Raw genomic sequence first — 19,575 nt, 5'->3', positions numbered from 1 at the left:
GTTGTCGACTACCCTCTGATACCTCTCAGCCTTCCCCGTGATGTCAGAAGATGACAGAAAAAAATGAAAAGGAAACAGAAAAAGAGACAGAAGAATGCAGCTAGCCTTGAGCACACAGGCTCAGGAGCCCCAATAATCCTCACACAGTAAATATCTCCAACAGTACAGCACTTCAACATTCTGTATTGAAGTGTCAACTTAAATGTTTGTGAAGTCTCTTGAATGGAACTTGAAACCACAACCTTCAAACTCAGAATGAGGAGTGTATCAACTGTGTCTCAATAAGTTAATTTACTAAAGTAAATCCATAGTAAATGAACGTCATCTGCCTGGCCAAGACACCAATGAGATATTGTCTACCAAAGAAAGAAAAAGAACTGGCAGAGCAGAGGAGCTCCCGCTGGAGTGTCTTACTCTGCTACCATCGTGGATCCAGAAACATAGGTAATAATCCTGAATCATGAAAAATAACCTGACAAGGATAGAGCTAAGGATGACATTGATTAAATTATTGATCATGATTCAACTCTTTCCTTCATTATACTAAGCCCAAATATTTATATTTGAGACCAGTTTATCAACTTACTGTAAAGCTACTGATGTCACTTTAATCCATTTACCAGCTCAATACCACACACAGCTGAGTATTGTTATTCCTTGTTGACCAGTGAATTATTATTCCCTCAGCATCTACATAGTGACAAAAAAATCCCAGTAGCAACAACATCTCCATTCTGGAATCCATCCAAGCAAACTCCTTCACAAATAAGTACACTTGCTTTTAAATGTGCCAAATAGTCGGCAGCTGAAAGTGTTACCGATTTCACCATCCCTCTGAAGTTCATTTTTGTTTTCGAAAACTGATAACAAACCTTACATATTCCTTACACAAAAGCAGAAGTTGCTGGAAAAGCTCAGCAGGTTTAGCAGCGTCTGTGCAGAGATCAAACTTAATTTTTAGGGTCCAGTGACCCTTCCTCAGAACTGTTCCAAGGAACATTTGTTTTTGTTTCTGATTTACAGCATCTGCAGTTCCTTCAGTTCTTACATATTCCTTGTTTATTTCACTGGGTCTTGCTTTAAAGTGGCATTATGATTCTGTTCTGGTCCTGAAATATTTTGTAATATAGAATTACATACATAATTCTAAATTCCAGTGATGACAATCAATTCAACAGTTGACTCAGATTTGAATACGGAGAGTCTGAGTCAATGTGTTCTAATTCTTTACATCTAAAGAAGTAACATCAGGCTAAAATTCTAAATCTCACAGCGTTAATTATTACAGATTGATCTCCTTTGGCAAAGCACAAGGGGACAGCAGACCAAGGTCAATAGAAGAGATGGCTTCTTTTGCCTCTACCTCAAAATGTTATTGATGGGGCAGAGTGACTAAATGAATTGCTCGATACTCAGGTTCACTTCAATCAAAGAGTTTATTGGAGAAAGCCTCTGGGCAGTCAGGGATTTCTCCACTGAACATACACTTTTTATAATTTGCTTTTAGCCTGCCTTGGTTAGTGCAAAACTATCATATCATTAATTTTTTTCATCCGTTCAGTGATGAGGGTATCATTGACTAGGCCAGCCTAACTGCAGAGAGGGCAGTTAAGAGTCAATAACATTAATGTGGGTTTGGAGTCACATGTAGGTCAGACCAGGTAAAGATGGCAGATTTACATCCCAGAAGGACATTAGTGAACCAGATGGATTTTTCTTGATAATTGGCAATGGTCATCATCCTGATGAAGGGCTTTTGCCCGAAACGTCGATTTCGAAGCTACTTGGATGCTGCCTGAACTGCTGTGCTTTTCCAGCACCACTAATCCAGAATGGTCATCGTTAGCCTCTTAATTCCAGATTTTTTTGATTGAGTTCAAATTCCACTATCTGCCATGGTAGGATTTGAACCTTGGTCCCAGAACATCACCATGTTTTCTGGATTAACAGTCCAGTGATATTACCACTAGGCTATCACCTGCCCTATGGTTACATACACATGCAATCTGGTTAATTATGTGACTGCATGATCAGTCCATGAATAGCTTTAGTTCATCCCATGATCTTATGATATTTACCACACACCCACCTTATCACTTATCCTCAGGCCTCCATATACACCTTGTTCAACTACACTCCAGGCTTAGCTTCCATTCCAGTTATTCAGGAATCCTTTTGCTGATTGGAAGGGGCTTCTTCTACCCACCTCAGAGTGAAAATCCAGAGGAATATAGTTAAATCCCAGAATGGCTGCATACTTAAAAACTGCATCTCAATATTTGACCAGTGGCTTCTTCACAGATGTGGGTCAAACCCTTCCCTTCCATCCCATAAGGAAGAGCAGACTTTTGACCAGCCTGATATGGAGGCTTCTATTCAGCATTTCTCTAGAATGAATTTCATTAAATTGCATCAACACAAGCGACTCTATCTGCTTCTGATCAGCAGATGTCCACTGCATACATGTCACAATCTCCTTTGTCTGTTACCTTAGTCAAGTTACCTTCAACCTACGCCTTCTATGAAGGCAGCTAATGACTTGAGTTTATAGTTTAACTTTGAACAGCAGACTATGAAAGCTGCTATTTCAGCTAAATATCTTCTCCAGCCATCTTATGTCAACTGAGAACTACTTTCAGACATTTTTTATTGCTACAGCCATAGGTTTCCCGAACACTCCTCTTTTCTATTCAGGCAGTTGGACGTAGGTGGATACTGTTGTCTTCCACATCCTATGTCAGCCATCCCAGCCAACCGGAAGCTGAATGGTTCAAGTTTACTTTTCCTTTTGTGAATTCCAGCACTTTCCCTCCTAATTACAAAACACATTTTTTTTTCCCTCACTGGAAAGTGATGTATGTGAGAAGCGTAGCTAAGGTGGCGTTAATCAAATGCACATCTTTGTTCAGCCACTGTTGGACTGTAGGAAAAATGTAACACTTGACATGGTTTTTAAAAAGATGACATCAGCTAGGGAGAAGACAGTAAATGGAACTTTGGAGAAAATCTGAAGTAAAATCAAGAATGAAACTGGGAAATTCTTTGCTACACGCAAGAAAATTTTGGATCTTTTTCCATTAACAGCAATCATTACTAAATCATAGAGTCATAGAGCTGGACCGCATGAGAATAGACACTTAGGTCCAACTTGTCCATGCTTACCAGATATTCTTAATTAATCTAGTCCCATTTGCCAACACTTGGCCCATATCCCTCTAAAGCCTTTCTATTCATGTATCCATCTTGATGTCTTTTAACTATTACATTTGTACCAGCCTTCAGCACTTCCTCTGGAGGTGAAGAAATCAACGTTTCGGGTGTAACCCCTCTTCAGGTAATGGGGTTGGGTTAAGGGTTGCTGCAGAAAAAGGAATGTTGGGTGGGGAAAGGTTTTGAGTGGGGAGAGGGGTGGGGTGGTGAAATATGAATAGGTAAACACAGGTAGAGATTACAAGCTGGTTGGTCAATGGAAGGAATGAATCCAGTTGGTTACTGGAAGGAGGGATCAATCAGAAGAATGGAAGGGAAGGGGAGGGGCTGGAGAGGGAGTCGGGGGATGGGAAGTGAGGTTATTTGAATTTGGAGAACTCAGTATTGAGCCCTCGAGGCTGCCCAGGTGGAAGATAAGGTCTGGTTCCTCCAATCTGCAGTCTGATTCGCTGTTACAATGGGGGAGGTCAAGGATAGTCGGGTCAGAAAGGGTGTGGGAAGGGAAATTAAAATGGGCGGTGACCAGCTCCAGTGCAGAAGTAAACACTTCTGCCAACTCCAATTAGACACTAACATCCCTCTCTGCCTTCCGCAAGGACCATTCCCTTCACCAATCCTTGGTTTGCATCACACTCGCCACCCACCCCTCCGAATGCCCAGGTACCTTCCCCTGCAACCAGAAAAGATGCAAAATGTGACAGCACACATTCCCCTCTCACCTCCATCCAGTTACACAAACTGTCCTTCCAGGTGAGACAAAGGTTCACCTGCCTCTCCTCCAATCTAGTTTACTGTATTCGGTGCTCCCAATGTGGTCTTCTCTGCATTGGTGAAATGAAACGTAAACTCAAGGAACATTTCGTGCAGCATCTCAGCCAGGCTCACAGGGGCCGACCTGACCTAGCAGTCACTGCCTACTTTAGTTCCCCTTCCCACTCCATTTCTGACATAATTATCCTTGGCCTCTTCTATTGGCACAGTGAATTGGACTGCAAATTGGAGGAACAATGCCTCATCTTCAGCCAGGGCAGCCTACAGCCCAGAGGACTCAACATAGAGTTCTCCAATTTCAAATAACCTCCCTTCCCATCCCCCAACTCCCTTCCTAGTCCCTCCCCCTCCCTTCTATTCCTCTGATCAACCCTTCATCCCGCCTACCAACCAGATTCATTCTCCCACCGACCAACCAGCCTGTATCCTCTAGATTAGAGTGGTGTTGGAAAAGCACAGCAGGTCAGGCAGCTTTCGAGGAGCTGGAAAATCAATGTCTTAGGCAAAAGCCCTTCATCAGATGAAGGGCTTCTGCCCGAAACATTGATTGTCCTACTCCTTATACGCTGCCTGACCTTCCGTGCTTTTCCAGCACCACTCTAATCTAGATTCTGATCTCCAGCATCTGTAGTCCTCACTTTCACCCAGCTTGTACCCGCTACCCAAGTTCACCTATCTCTACCTCACCATTCAGCCCCTCTCTCCACCAAAAAACCCTCCCACACCCCACTCTCTTTTATCTGCAGTTCCCCTTGTACTCAAACTCCATCCTGAAGAAGGGTTACAAGCGAAATGTTGACTTCTCCACCTCCTGCTATGCCTGGCTTGTTGTGTTCTTCCAGCCTCCTCCTTATCTACCTTGGATTCCAGCATCTGCCCTTTTTTCTCTTCACCACTTCCTCTGACAGCTCACCACATGCACCACTCTTTGTGTGAAAATATTGCCTTTTAGGTCCCTTTAAATCTGTCCCCTCTCACCTTAAACCTATGCCCTATGGTTTTGAATTCCCCCATCCCAGGAAAAAGACCATGTCTATTCACCTTATCCATGCCCCTCATGGTTTTATGAACCTCTATAAGATCACCCCTTAGACTCTGATGTTCCAGGGAAAACAGCGCCAGCCTATTCAGCCTCTCCTTTTAGCTCAAACCCTCCAACCCTGCCAACATCCTTGTAAACCTTTTCTCAACTCTTTCAAGTTTCACAACATCCTTCCTTTTGCAGGGAGACCAGAATTGCATGCATGTGTTCCAAAAGTGGTCTACCCAATGTCCTGTATAGCTGCAACATGACTTCCCAACTATTATACTCAATGCACAAAACAATAAAAGCAAGCATGGGATGTACCTTTTTCACTACCCTGCCGACCTGCATCTCCATTTTCAAGGAACTATGACCCTGCACTCAAAGATCTCTGTATTCAGCAACACTCCCAAGGACCTTATCATTAAGTGAATGAATTCTGCTCAGATTTGCCTTTCCAAAATGCAGCACCTCACAATTATCTAAATTAAACTCCATCTGCCGTTCCTCAACCCATTGGCCCTTCTGATCAAAATCCCATTGTAATCTGAGGTAACCTTCTTCACTGTCCACTACACCTCAAATTTTGGTGGCATCTGCAAACTCACTAACCATACCAAATGTCAGTTTTAAATCTGAGATGATAGATTTCTGTAAACCAGAACTGTTTAGGGATATGAGGAAAAGTTGGGTTTAAGGTGTTAGAGATAGCCTAATTGAATGTAGGAACGAGCTTGAAGAAATAAGTAGTCTCCTTTTTTTGTGTTCCTATATTAAATTATTACGAATATTGAAGGAAAGTCCAGAAAAAAAGAGGTAAAACAATTTAATTACTAAAACTTCATATTACATCTGATTCTAGTTAATATGCCTTTTGTCTGCAATAAGGGAAATTATTGTCGAATCTGGAAGACACAACTAATACACCGTTCCTTTTATTTTGAAAAATTGTAAAATTACATGTGTGAAATGCATCATCAGAACAACATCTAAGAAATATTAGGTAGAGTTTTGTGATCCAGCTACTATTTTAATATGTAGCTAGTCAATCTCTCATATTATCTCACACAGAGTGTCAAGACCAACTGTAGTAAAGGTTGAAGACAGATTAGACACAAGCTATGGAGGTAAGTGTTTCTCCTATGGCTTGTTTCATTCTGAATTCTCTGTTCAGTGATAGTTGTATCTTACTTATTTTTCTATCATGAACTCTGTTTCTCTTTGCTTGAATGTTTACTATTGACTGGAAAACTATTGGTAGACAAACAGGAGGCTGGAAGAACACAGCAAGCCATGGCAGCATCAGGAGGTGGAGAAGTCAACCTTTCACGTGTAACCCTCCTTCAGGACAGGGAGTGGGGATAAGAGGAGCTGTAGATAAAGGTGGGGTGGGTGAGGAGGGTTTTTGATGGAAGAGATGGAGTGATGAGAACACAAGTATAGGTTGTGGTCTGGTTGATCAATGGCAGGTATGAATCCGGTTGGTAGCTGGAATGAAGAGTTGATCAGAGGAATGGAAGGGATGGAGAGGGGCTGTAAAGGGAGTTGGGGGATAGGAAGAGAGGTTACTTGAAATTGGAGAATTCAATGTTGAGTCCTCTGGGCTGTAGGCTGCCCAGGTGGAAGATGAGGCATAGTTCTTCCAATTTGCGGTCTGATTCACTTTGGCAATGAAGAAGGCCAAGGACGGTCATGCCAGAGAGGGAGTGGCAAGGGGAATTAAAATGGGCAGTGACTGGGAGGTCAGATTGACCCCTGTGAGCCTGGATGAGATGCTGGGTGAAGCGTGCCCTGAGTTTACATTTAGTCTCCCAGATGTAGAGAAGATCATATCAGGACCACTGGATACATTAAGCTAGGTTGGAGGAGAGGCAAATGAACCTCTGTCTCACCTGGAAGCATTGTTTGGGGCCCTAGGTGGAGGTGAGGGGCGTGGTGTGCCATCAGGTTTTGCATATTTTATGGCTGCAGGGGAAGGTACCTGGGGATTCGGGGAGTGGGGAGGTTGGGGGAAGTGGTGGTTGGTGGGGAGGGTGGTGCAATCTAAGGATTGGCAAAGGGAATGGCCCTTGGGGAAGGCAAAGAGGGGTTAGGAGGGGAAGATGTTCTTGGTGTTGGGGTCTAGTTGGATGGAAGTGTTTAAGGATGATGGGTTGGGTGCGGAGATTGGTGGGATGATAAGGAGGACCCCATCTTTATTGCAGTTTGGAGGGGGCGGTTTTAGAGCTGCATTTAACAGATTCTGCCAAGACTAGTCATGAGGCTGTGGGATCGGGACAATCTGGCAGAAGTATCCACATCATGTTCCCAATTTAAGGAAAACTGTTCCCAATTCACTTGGGGACAAGAAGGGCTTGATAGGAGAATCTGCTTGAAGGAAGAAAGAAAGCAACTAACCTGTTTAATGAGCTATGTGAAGTCAAGTTCACAAAAATTTAGTGGCAGTTTGAGATTTAACAAAAATTGTGCATCAGTCCTTTGGTTTCAGAGGGCCACCCAACCATCTTTCTTGAAACGTCAATTCTATTTCTCTCTCCACAGATGCTTCTAGACCTGCTGAGTTTCTCCAGCAATTTCAGTTTTTGTTGAAGAATTCTGGAAGCAAATTAGCAGCTTTTGGTGTTGGAGGGAAAATGTATCAGCAAGCTCAGAAAATTCTTCAGCAACAGGTCTAAGATACACTGATCCATTGAAAAACACGAGTAAGAGTCATTACTGAACTTCAAAATTTCAGAGCCTGAACTGTTCACTTTTAATTATGTAGTGGTTCTAGAAGCCACTCAGTTGTGTCTATTAGATTAGATTACATTACAGTGTGGAAACAGGACCTTCGGCCTAACAAGTCCACACCGACCCACCGAAGCACAACCCTACATTTACCCCTTACCTAACACTACGGGCAATTTAGCATGGCCAATTCACCTTACCTGCACCTCTTTGCATTGTGGGAGGAAACCCACGCAGACAGGGAGAACATGCAAACTCCACACAGTCAGTCGCCTGAGGCAGGAATTGAACCCTGGTCTCTGGCACTGTAAGGCAGCAGTGCTAACCACTGGGCCACTGTGTCACTCACTACAAAGTCTCAGCAAAGTAATAAAACCAGGCAAACAACCTGGCATCAACTGAGGCACTGGAAATAACAATGACAAAAACAGCTCTGTCAACCCTGCAAAGTCCTCCTTACTGAGGTCTGGTGGCTTTTGCCAAATTGGAAGAGCTGTTTTACAGGCCAGCCAAGCAACAGCCTGACAAAGTCATAATCATGGAGTCAATCTTTACAGACACTGTTGCAGACACCACCATCACTATCCCTGAATATGTCTTGGCCCACCAGAAGGACAGACCCAACAGAGGTAGCTGCACAATGGTTTCCAGGTGGGAGGGAGTTACCCTGGGAATCCTCAATGTTGTTTCTGGACTCCATGAAGTCTCATGGTATCAGCTTAAACATGGGCAAGGAATTGTCCCATTGATTACCACGTACCATGCTCTCTTAGCAGATGAATCAGTACTCATCCATATTGAATAACACTTAGAGGAAGTGCTGAGCGTGGCAAGGGCACAGAGTGAACTCTAGGTGGGACATTTCAATGTCCACCAACAAAAGTGATTCAAACAGCAACACTATAAATTGAACTGGTCAGGTCCTAAAAGACATAGCTGCTAGACTGGGTCTTCAGCAGGTGATGAGGGAAACAACAAGAGGGCAAAAACATACTTGACCTCATCCTGACCAAACTTTGCAGATACATTTGTCCATGACAGTAAGAGTAAGAGCAACCAACACACTGTCCTTGTGGAGATGAAGTCCCACCTTTACATTGTGAATGTCCTCCATCGTGCTGTATGGCACTATCACCATGCAAAAGGGACAGACTTCAATCAAATCTACCAACTCAAGACTGAGCATCCATTAGATGCTGGGCTAGCAGGTGCTAGCAGATTCATACTCCAACACACATTGCAATCTCATGGCCTAGCATATCCCCTACTCAACGACTACCATAAAGTCAGAGGATCAACCCTGGTTCAATGGAATGTGCAGGAGAGCATGCTAAGAGCAGCATCAGGCATACCTAGCACTAAGTATACCTAATGAAGCTACCAAACAGGACTATTTGCATGCCAAACAGCATAAACAGCAACCGAAAGACAGAGCTAAGTGATCACACAATCAACACATCAGATCTAAGCTGTGCAGCCCTGATATATCCAGTTGTGAATAGTTGTGGACATTTAAACAATGCACTGGAGGAGAAGGTTCCACAAATATGCCCATCCTCAATGATGGAAGAGCCAAATGCATCAGTAAAAAAGAAAATGCTCAAGTAGTCGCAACAATCTTCAACCAGATGTGCCAGTGGTCTCCAGAATCACAGGTACCAGTCTTCAACCAAATTGATTCACTCCACGTGACATCAAGGAACAGGTGGAGGCACTGGATACTGCAAAGACTTTGGGCCCTGACAATATCCCATCAATAGTACCAAAGACATGTGCTTCTAAACTTGCCACTCCTCTAGCAAAATTGTTCCAATACAGATACAACATGGATATCTACTCAACGATGTAGAATATTGCTCACCTATGTCCTATACACAAAAAGCAGAATAAATCTAACCCAGTCAGTTACCACCCCATCAGCCTTTTCTTGATCATCAGTAAAATGATGTAAAATGTTATCAACAGTGCCAGCTCAGCAATAACTTGCTCAGTGACATCCAGTTTTAGTTCTGCCAAGGCCAATCAGCTCCTGACCTCATTCAACCTTGGTTCAAACATGGATAAAAAAAACTGAATTTCAAGGTGAGAGGCGACAGCCTTTGACATCAAGGCTACATTTGACTGAGTGTGGCATCAAGAAGCCTGAGCAAAAGTGGAATCAATGAGAACCAGAGGGAAAACTCTCCACTGATTGGAGTCAAACCCTGGCACATACGAAGATGGTTATGGTTGTGGGAGGTCAGTCATCTCAGCTGCAGGACCTCTCTGCAGAAGTTCCTCAGAGTAGTGTCTGAGTCCCCACTATCTTCAGTTGTTTCATCAATGACTTTCCCTCTATCATTATGCCAGAATTTGGAGTGCTCACTGAAGATTGCACAATGTTCAGCACCAATTGTGACTCCTCACTTACTGAAGCAATCAATGTCCATACGTAACAAGATGTGGACAATATCCAGGCTTGGGCCTGAAAAGTGTCAAGCAACATTCAGGGCACAGAAATGCTGGGCAGTGACTGTTTTCAGTAAGAGATAATCTGTCCACTGCCCCTTGATATGCAATTATGTTACCATCATTGAAACTCTTACCATTGCTATCAAAATCCTTGACAAGAAACTCAACTTGAATTAGCATATAGGCTACAAGAGCAGGTCAGAGGCTAGGAATACTGCATCGCGAACCTGCCTCCTGACTCCCAAAGCCTGTTCATCGTCTACACGGTACAAGGGATTGTGATGGAATACTCCCCACTCGCCTGGAAGAGTGAAGCTCCAACAATGGTCAAAAAGCTTGGCACTATCCAAGACAAAGTATCCTGACCGGTTGGCACCAGATCCACAAGCATCCAGTTATAGAGTCATAGAGATGTACAGCACAGAAACAGACCCTTCATCCAATTCGTCAATGCCAACCAGATATCCTAACCTAATCTAGTGCCATTTGCAGCATTTGGTCCATATCCCTCCAACCTTCCTATTCATAAACCTATCCAGCTGCCTTAGAGCCTCACGGTGGCTCAGTGGTTAGCACTGCTGCCTCACAGCACCAGGGTCCCAGGTTTGATCCCAGCCATGGGTGACTGTGTGGAGTTTGCACGTTCTCTGCGTGGATGTGCTCCGGTTTTCTCCCACAGTCTAAAGATGTGCAAGTCAAGTGAATTGGCCATGCTAAATTGCCCATAGTGTTAGGTGCATTAGTCAGAGGGAAATTGGTCTGGGTGAGTTAATCTTTGAAGGGTCGGTTTGGGCTTAAGGGCCTGGTTCCACACTGTAGGGAATTTAATGTAATGTAAATGTTGTAATTGGACCAGCCTCCACCACTTCCTCTGGCAGCTCATTCCATACATGCACACCATCTGTAAGAAAATGTTGCCCTTGGGTCCCTTTTAAATTTTTCCCCTTGCCCTCTAGTTCTGAACTCCCCCACCCTCTCCATGCCCCTCATGATTTTATAAACCTCTATAAGGTCACCCCTCAGCCTCTGACACTTGAGGTAAAATAGCCCCAGCTTATTCAGTCTGTCAGGACAGGATTTCACAATCACAGGAATGTGCTGGCAGACAGCTAGCTGGTTTGAGGTGTGTTTACTTCAACGCCAGAAGTATCCAAAATAAGGTAAGTAAGCTTGCAGTATGGATAGGTACCTGGGACTTCGATGTTGTGGCCACTTCAGAGGCATGGATAGAGCAGGGTCAGGAATGGATGTTGCAGGTTTCAGGGTTTAGATCTTTCATTAAGGACAAGGAAGGCGGTAAAAAGGGGGGAGGCGTGGCCTTGTTAATCAAGGACAGTATAACGGTGACTGAAAGAACTTTTGACGAGGACTTGTCTACTGAGGTAGTATGGGCTGAGGTTAGAAACAGGAGAGGAGAGGTCACACAGCTGGGAGTATTTTATAGGCTTCCGCAAAGTTCCAGGGGTATGGAGGAGAGGATCGGAAAAATGATTCTGAGTAGGAGTGAAAGAAACAGGGTGGTTATTATGGGGTACTTTAACTTCCCCAACATTGACTAGAAATGCTATAACTCTCATACACTGGATGGATCACTTTTTGTCCAATCTATGCAGGACGGTTTCCTGACACAGTACGTCGAAGGCCGACAAGAGGGGAGGCCCAGTGTGGATCTGGTGCTTGGTAATGAACCAGGCCAGGTGTTTGATTTAGTGGTAGGGGAGCACTTTGGAGAGAGTGACCATAACTTGGCTACATTTAGTTTAATGATGGAAAGGGATAGGTACATACCACAGGGCAAGAGTTATTGATGGGAGAAGGTTATAATGTGATTAGGCAAGTCTTAGGATGCACAGAACGGGATAGTAAAATGCAGGGATGGGGACAATCAAAATGTGGAGCTGGTTTAAGGAACATATATTGCGTGTCCTTGATAAGTATGTCCCAGTCAGGCAGGGAGGAAGTGATAAGTTAAGGGAACTGTGGTTTACTACAGAAATTGCATCTCTTCTTAAGTGGAAGAAGGAGGCTTATGTGACGACGAGGCGAGACGAGATGGTTCAGGTGAGGCGATGGAGAGTTACAGATTAGCTAGGAAGGACTTAAAGAGAGAGTTAAGAAGAGCAAGGAAAGGACATGCGCAGACTTTAGCAGGTAGAATAAAGGAGTAGAAGAAGGTACAACCATCTGATGAAGGAGTGCTCCAAAAGCTAGTGCTTCCAAATAAACCTGGTAGACCATAGCCTGGTGTTGTGTGATTTTTAACGTTGTACACCCCAGTCCAACACCGGCACCTCCAACTCATCCTCAGAAGTAATCTTCATAGGTGTACTCCACACCTCCAATTTCACTGCCATCTGCAAACTTATTAACTATACCTCCAGTGGACTCAGCACCGATCCTTGTGGCACACCATTAGTCACAGGCCTCCAGTCTGAAAAGCAACCCTCCACCTCCACCCTCTGTCTTCTACCTTCAAGCCAGTTCTGTATTCAAATGATTAGTTCTCTCTGTATTCCATGAGATCTAACCTTGCTAACCAGTGTACCATGAGGAACCTTATCAAATGCCTTACTGGAGTCCATATAGATCACATTCACTACTCTGTCTTCATTAAGCCTCTTCATTACTTCTTCAAAAAACTTAATCAAGTTTGTAAGACATGATTTCCCACGCACAAAGCCATGTTGAGTATCCCTAATCAGTTCTTGCCTTTCCAAATGCATGTAAATCCTGTCCTTCAGGATTCCCTCCAACAACTTACCCACCTCTGATGTCAAGCTCCTTCACTGGCTTTTTCTTACCACCTTTCTTAAATAGTGGTACCATGTTAGTCAACCTCCAGTCTTCCAGCCCCTCACCTGTGACTATTGATGAACACATATCTCAGCAAGGAGCCCAGCAATCACTTCTCTAGCTTCCCACAGAGTTCTAGGGTACACCTGATCAGGTCCTGGGGGTGGCACAGTGGCTCAGTGGTTAGCACTGCTGCCTCACAGCACCAGGGTCCCCGGTTTGATTCTAGCCTCAGGTGTAGCGTTTGCATGTTCTCCCAGTGTCTGCGCGGGTTTCCTTCAGGTGCTCTGGTATCCTCCTACAATCCAAGGATGTGCAGGTCAGGTGAATTGGCCATGCTAAATTGTCCATATTGTTAGGTACGTTAGTCAGAGGGAAATGGATCTGGGTGAGTCATTCTTCTGAGGGTCGATGTGGACTGGTTGGGCCGAAGGGCCTGTTTCCGTGCTGTAGGGAATCTAATCTAATCTTATGCCTTTTAAGACATCCAACACCTCCTCCTTTGTAATATGGATATTTTTTCAAGATGTCACCATCTATTTTGGCACATTCTATGCCTTTCATGTCTTACTCCAAAGTAAACACTGATGCAAAATACTTGTTTAGTATCTCCCCCATCTCCCGTTGTTCCACGCATACATCAATGCTCAGTAGCAGTAGGGTAGAGTCTACAAGATGCACTGTTTGAATTCACCAGAGATCTTTACACAGCATCTTCCAAATCCAAGACTATCTGCATTTCGAAGGTGTGTATGGGAGAGAATTTTGGAACTACAGCTTAAGTTATAAAAAAGAGCAATTGAATTTTAGCAAGATGAGAGTGAATTAGCAAAAGATCCTGAGACAATACCTTCCCAGCCTATGACCATTTTCATCTGGATGGACAAGGGCAGCAGGTCCATGGGAACATACAACCTGCATGTTCCCTTCGAAGGCACACATCATCCTGACTTGGAAATTTAATTATGTTCCTTCACTTGGAATTCCCTCCCCAGTGGCATTAAAGGGTCTAAGTACAGCAAATGCATTACAGCAATTCAAGAAGACTGCTCAATACCACCTTTTCAAGGGCAACTAAGGATGGGCACTAAATATTAACCCAGCCAGTCATGCCCACATCCTACATGTGGAGAAAAAGGGAATTGATGGTTTAGTTGAAAAATACAGTTTTATTCAATAATTACAAAGTTTTGCTGAGTTTTATCTGTTAAAAGCTGCATCAGAGACAAAGAAAGACAATTCAATTCTAAGCAGGGGTTGTTGAAATCGATTTGAAAATACTTCAGACAAAGAGAAACATTGATGCAAAAGATGTTGTGGCAATGGTTTTCACACAGTCAATTAAAGATAGAATCTTATTGATTGAAATCATTTTGAGAAAATTTCCATCTACAGATATTTTTGGAACTCCTTCAGTCACCTTGCAAAATGAAATATCTTTATTCATCCCTATGAAGATTACATATTGGCAAAGGAAAAACCCTATACATTGGAAGTAGTATTTAGAGCAGCAGAAACTTTAATAAATTTCAGTATTAATCCTGTGACAACAATCTTGCCAACAACAAAATTTCAACAGCACCTTTAATCGACAAAAATTGCCATAAGGCAACAAAATGAGTGCTAAATGAAGAGGTCAGAATCCAAATAACCATTTTCCAAACCAGGAAAATGATCAACAACTTCAAGTACCTAGCAATAATTAGTCATAACAACAACATTCACTGTGACCAGTCTTTCCACCAGATTGCTGTTAACTTAATTTGACAGATCATCAAATTGGCAAGGATGGGAAGCACAATTCCTTTGATCTTGAACAACTTCAGCATTGGACACTAAATTAAATAAAGAACAGGCTGGCATACTTCTTGAACACATGGGAAGAACACCAGATCATGTAATACGTAGAAAGCAGATCAATGAGAAATAAATTACCTTTGAAAACCTTATTACAACTTTTGATTAACATTTCATAGCCAAGTCCTGTTTATGTCTTATTGATTTTGCTCTCAGCTGAGCAGACCTTTTTTCTCCTTTTCACGCCTTTCCCACTATGATTACTCCCTTTGACATTTTGCAGTCGGCAACCTCAAAATCTGTTTTATTTTCTCCTCTTTCACTGCTGTCAACAGCATATATACCACCACTTTCCAGTTCCTTTCAACTCTGAACAAGAGTCATACAGACCTGAAATGTTAACTCTACTCTCTTCCAGATGCTGCCAGACCTGCTGAGTTTCTCCAGCACATTTGTGTTTATTTAAGTTTCACCTCATCAGATCATCTTGCTGAAGGGAAATGCCCAGCTCTGGACCTACAATGGATGATGAGGAGAGATCAGATTACTGACTACTTAAAGCGCAGTAGAACATTCAAACAAAATAGGCAACACACTCATCTGAAAAACATACCATATTTTTCAACTTTAATGCAAAGTCTTAAACAATTTAATGTTATAGTATTTTGTCACAGGTCTGGTTCCAAACCCCTGCATCAGCAAAGACAAAGCTGTCCAGTCTTACTGAACAACATGTCCTCTACAGGAAAAGAAGCCACATAGAAGATGTGTGACAGTCTAAAGAGCACACAAAATATCAACACAATTTGTTCCCAATTTTATATGCGTATACTTCCCTTGGAACAGAACCTGGAAGAAGAGATCAATAGTGTAATGGGACCATTTTCTTTTTACAAGGAACAATAACCTCAATGGAAGGATGACATCACTCTTTTCTCAGAGAAGTAACACTGTCACACAATCCAAATTCTATTCACAAAGAAGAAATAATGCAACTTTCCTGTACATTCCTGTGGTTGCATCAAAGCAAGACACTTCATCAAGTTCTACAGTTTCAAAATGTGTCGTCAGGCCACCTGATTAGTTTAAATCTCTGATCCAGCGGAGACCAGCAGTAAAAAAGAGGAAACTCATTATCTTTATCTCGAACGTGTCTATACTTTGTCTCAGACTTTCCATAACCACCAATCAACACAGATGAAATAAGTCCAAGTCTCGGAGAAGGGGGAAAGATAAAGAAAAACTATACAATGAAAGAATATTAAATGAATTTAAAAAGTGATGCATTAAAAGAAGAATGGATGCAGCTCCCTGTGATAACATTGTGCATCTACCTACAGCAAGCAGACTGCAGTACTTCAAGAAGGCAGCTCTCGAGTGCAACCAGAGATGGACAATAAATGCTAGCCCTACCAACAATGCCCACACCCATAACTGAACTGTCGAAAAGAAGAGACCTAGAATGAACTTGGGGACCAGTTCAGGGAATACCTATGGTCCACACACTCCAATCAATCCCACTTCCAGCAATTTCAACTTACCCTCCCACTCCCCCAACGACATGCCCATCATGGGCATCCTCCACCATCAAGATAAGGCCACACGCAAATTGGAGGAATATCTCATCTTCTGCCTCGAGAACTTACAACCACATGGTCTTAACATAAAGTTCAACAGCTTTCAACAGCTCCTCACTGCCCAACTCATCCCAGGTCCAGCCCTCCCTCTCCATCCCTCCCACTCCCCTTGACCTGACCTAACCTGTTCATCTTCCTTCCCACCTAACTGCTCACTGACCAATCACAATCACCTCTGACCTGTATCTCCCTATCGCCATCCCACACACCTTTCCCCCAGCCCCAACTTCTTCCCTCTATTTATTTCTCAGACCCCGATGGAAAATTCCGGCCTGAAACATTAACTCTCCTGCTCCTCTGATACCGCTTGACCTGCTGTGCTTTTTCCAGCTCTACACTTTATCAAATCTGACTTTCCAGCATCTGCAGTCCTCACTGTCTTCAACTCTAGAAAAAAAGGAAGACAAGTAACACATTTGAGAACCATGAACTTTTTTTTACAATGTTTATGATGTGGAGAAGAAAGCTTGGGAAGGACATTGTGCAAAAAAATTTAGGAGTGATGTTAGGATGATGTCACAGAACTCGTTCCCACAGGGCATGAATAGCACAGGATGGATTGACTTCCTCACATGGATGGTTAGATTGAAGATGGAAGATTAATAAAGCACAATTTCATAATAATATCATAAGTTCAGAACCTGATATCTCTGATTACCATGTATAGGCACAGATCATGTTAACCTGCAAAAAATAGAGTTCTACAGAAGACTAAGTTTGAAGACAACTCATGACTCTGCCTTGTCCTCAGGCAATCCACCTTCAATTTAGGTGTGGCCCTAAAACCACCTGATGAAAGAGTTTCCTTAAACCAACTGTTCTGGAACTCTCAAAGATCCTAATAAGGTTAAGTAGCAAGGTGGCAAACAAAAATATATCAATATAATGCAAAAATAAATAAAACTAAATCTCAGTCAAAACAGTGCAAAATTATATATTAACAACAAAGATTAAGGGGTGGCACTGTGGCTCAGTGGTTAGCACTGCTGCCTCACAGCACCAGGGTCCCAGGTTTGATTCCAGCCTTGGGGAGTTCCAGCCTGTGTGGAGTTTGCACATCCTCCCCGTGTCTGCATGGGTCCCCTCCAGGTGCTCCGATTTCCTCCCACAATCCAAAGATGTGCATTTCAGGTGATTTGCCCATAGTGTTAGGTGCATTAGTCAAAGGGAAATGGGTCTGGGTAGGTTACTCTTCGGAGGGTCGGTGTGGAGTTGTTGGGCCGAAGGGCCTGTTTCCACACTGTAGGGAATCTAATCTAATTTTACAGAAGCAAATGGGTTTTGATTTGTCACATTTGATTTGAACTAACGTTTTGTAGACTGTCATGAAATAAACCATGAGAAATGAATATTGCTTATCAGGATGGTCTGCTGAGTGTTTAAGTAGCAGCTTTATCTTAGAACTTACGTATATTCTAGACACATGAGTGCATAATCAAGATTGGTATAGTGCAATACTGAGGAACTGCTGTACTGTTACAGGAATTGTAGTAAGGCCCTATCTGATCTCTAGGTCTTTGTAAAAGTCCTTGACTGCCACATTTCCGAGATTGCAGCAGTGATTATGCTTTAAATGTGTATCTCTGCTTGCAAATTATTTTCTGATGTTTTTCTTATCTTAGCAAAATGGAAGACTGAACACTGAAGTTTAAAATAGTCTCTTCTTCTAGAAGCATTTAATGTCACATTTACCTTAATATGAAAATTATTTTTGTAAGTAAAATACAGAGAAAGGTGCTGAGTGAAGAAATCAGCCAGGTGCCAGAGAATACCTTTCTTTTTTGCCCAGCAATCATGTTCTGGCTTGATAAAGATGTTGAAAGTTTAACAGCTGAAAGCTAGAATAATAAATTGATGCAAAATGAGTGCATCATGCCTGCTGCTGGAATAACAATATATACCTGCCTGGGGCTCTTGTAGTTTCCCTGCCTCAGAATCATGAGACCTGGGTTCAAATCCACCCTGCTCCAGAGATGTGTTTTGACATCTTTTAATAGACTGATGAGAAGATATCTATATCAGCCTGGTCTACTGTTTGCTGTCACTATATAGCTGCACTGGTGAGATTCCACAAAACTATATGTGCAATCAATATCACACAAGATAATGGAAGAAATCACTATCCTGTTCAGTGTGTGTGCTCTTCCTGATGGAACACAACAATGTTTTCCCTGGCATACAGAGGTTTTGACTGTGAAATGTTAACTGTGCCACATATTCCAATCTGGAAAGATCTCGATCAAGAGAAAATCAAGGAGCCACTGTAAATGCATCTGGCAGTGTACTGTTACCCTGTTCTGAAGCCAAAGACTGATTGATTCAAAGATGCAGTATATTTCTTTGAACATCTATAAATAAATAAAGTCTTCCTGGAAGTCCTAGGTGGAAAGCCTTTCTGCCTCACTTCCCCTTTTCTCTGCTTGTCATCTTCTTTGCTGACTCTGCACAATCTCCTTCTCCTGCTGTAGTCCAGGAGAACTGCAATTGTTGTACCCACAGCCAAGAGCAAAGCCTTGTGCCCAGGCTCCTTACAGCAGAAATCAATGCCATCTGCATGTATCTCCTTCCAGTCTTCACCAACCTCAGCAACTGCAAGCAATTCTCAACACAGCCACACTTTCCAAAGCTCAAAGCTAGGCAGTTAAAAAGTAATAAGCAACTAACCTGCAAGTTTTTATTGGTCGCTTTAAGTAGAACTGGTGGAGTGTTTGTCTTGGTGCTGAACTTCCAGTTGTGTATGTATAGGAAACAGTGTAAATTGGAATCTCAAGATTCAAAATAGCAACACACACAATGATGTCACAAATACCCTCACCGAGATGGTTATGAATAGAAGCAGTGCAGACACCATTTTGGAACTAAAATGGCCTCTAACTATCAGTGCTACACGAGAAGGCTTATGCAGTCATAATATCATATTGTAAAGTAATCATTTTTTTGTTACAGAGAAATGAATTCACTGCTACCTGATTCTACTTCTATCCATCAAGCAATAAATTCTGTCCCTTGACAATTACCAAGCATGACAGCAAGTTAGCTGATCCCTTTCACCATACTTCCTGATTAATTAATATATAATGAGATAAGTCAGACGCAGTGTGAAAGATGAATGTCATCTGGTCAGCAATCTGCCATTCATTCTGAAAAAAATATATTTTCAACATA

This window comes from Chiloscyllium punctatum, chromosome 9 (genome assembly GCF_047496795.1).
Source record: "Chiloscyllium punctatum isolate Juve2018m chromosome 9, sChiPun1.3, whole genome shotgun sequence".
In the NCBI taxonomy this organism is placed as follows: Eukaryota; Metazoa; Chordata; class Chondrichthyes; order Orectolobiformes; family Hemiscylliidae; genus Chiloscyllium; species Chiloscyllium punctatum.
Note: the sequence above shows the minus strand (reverse complement) of the source record.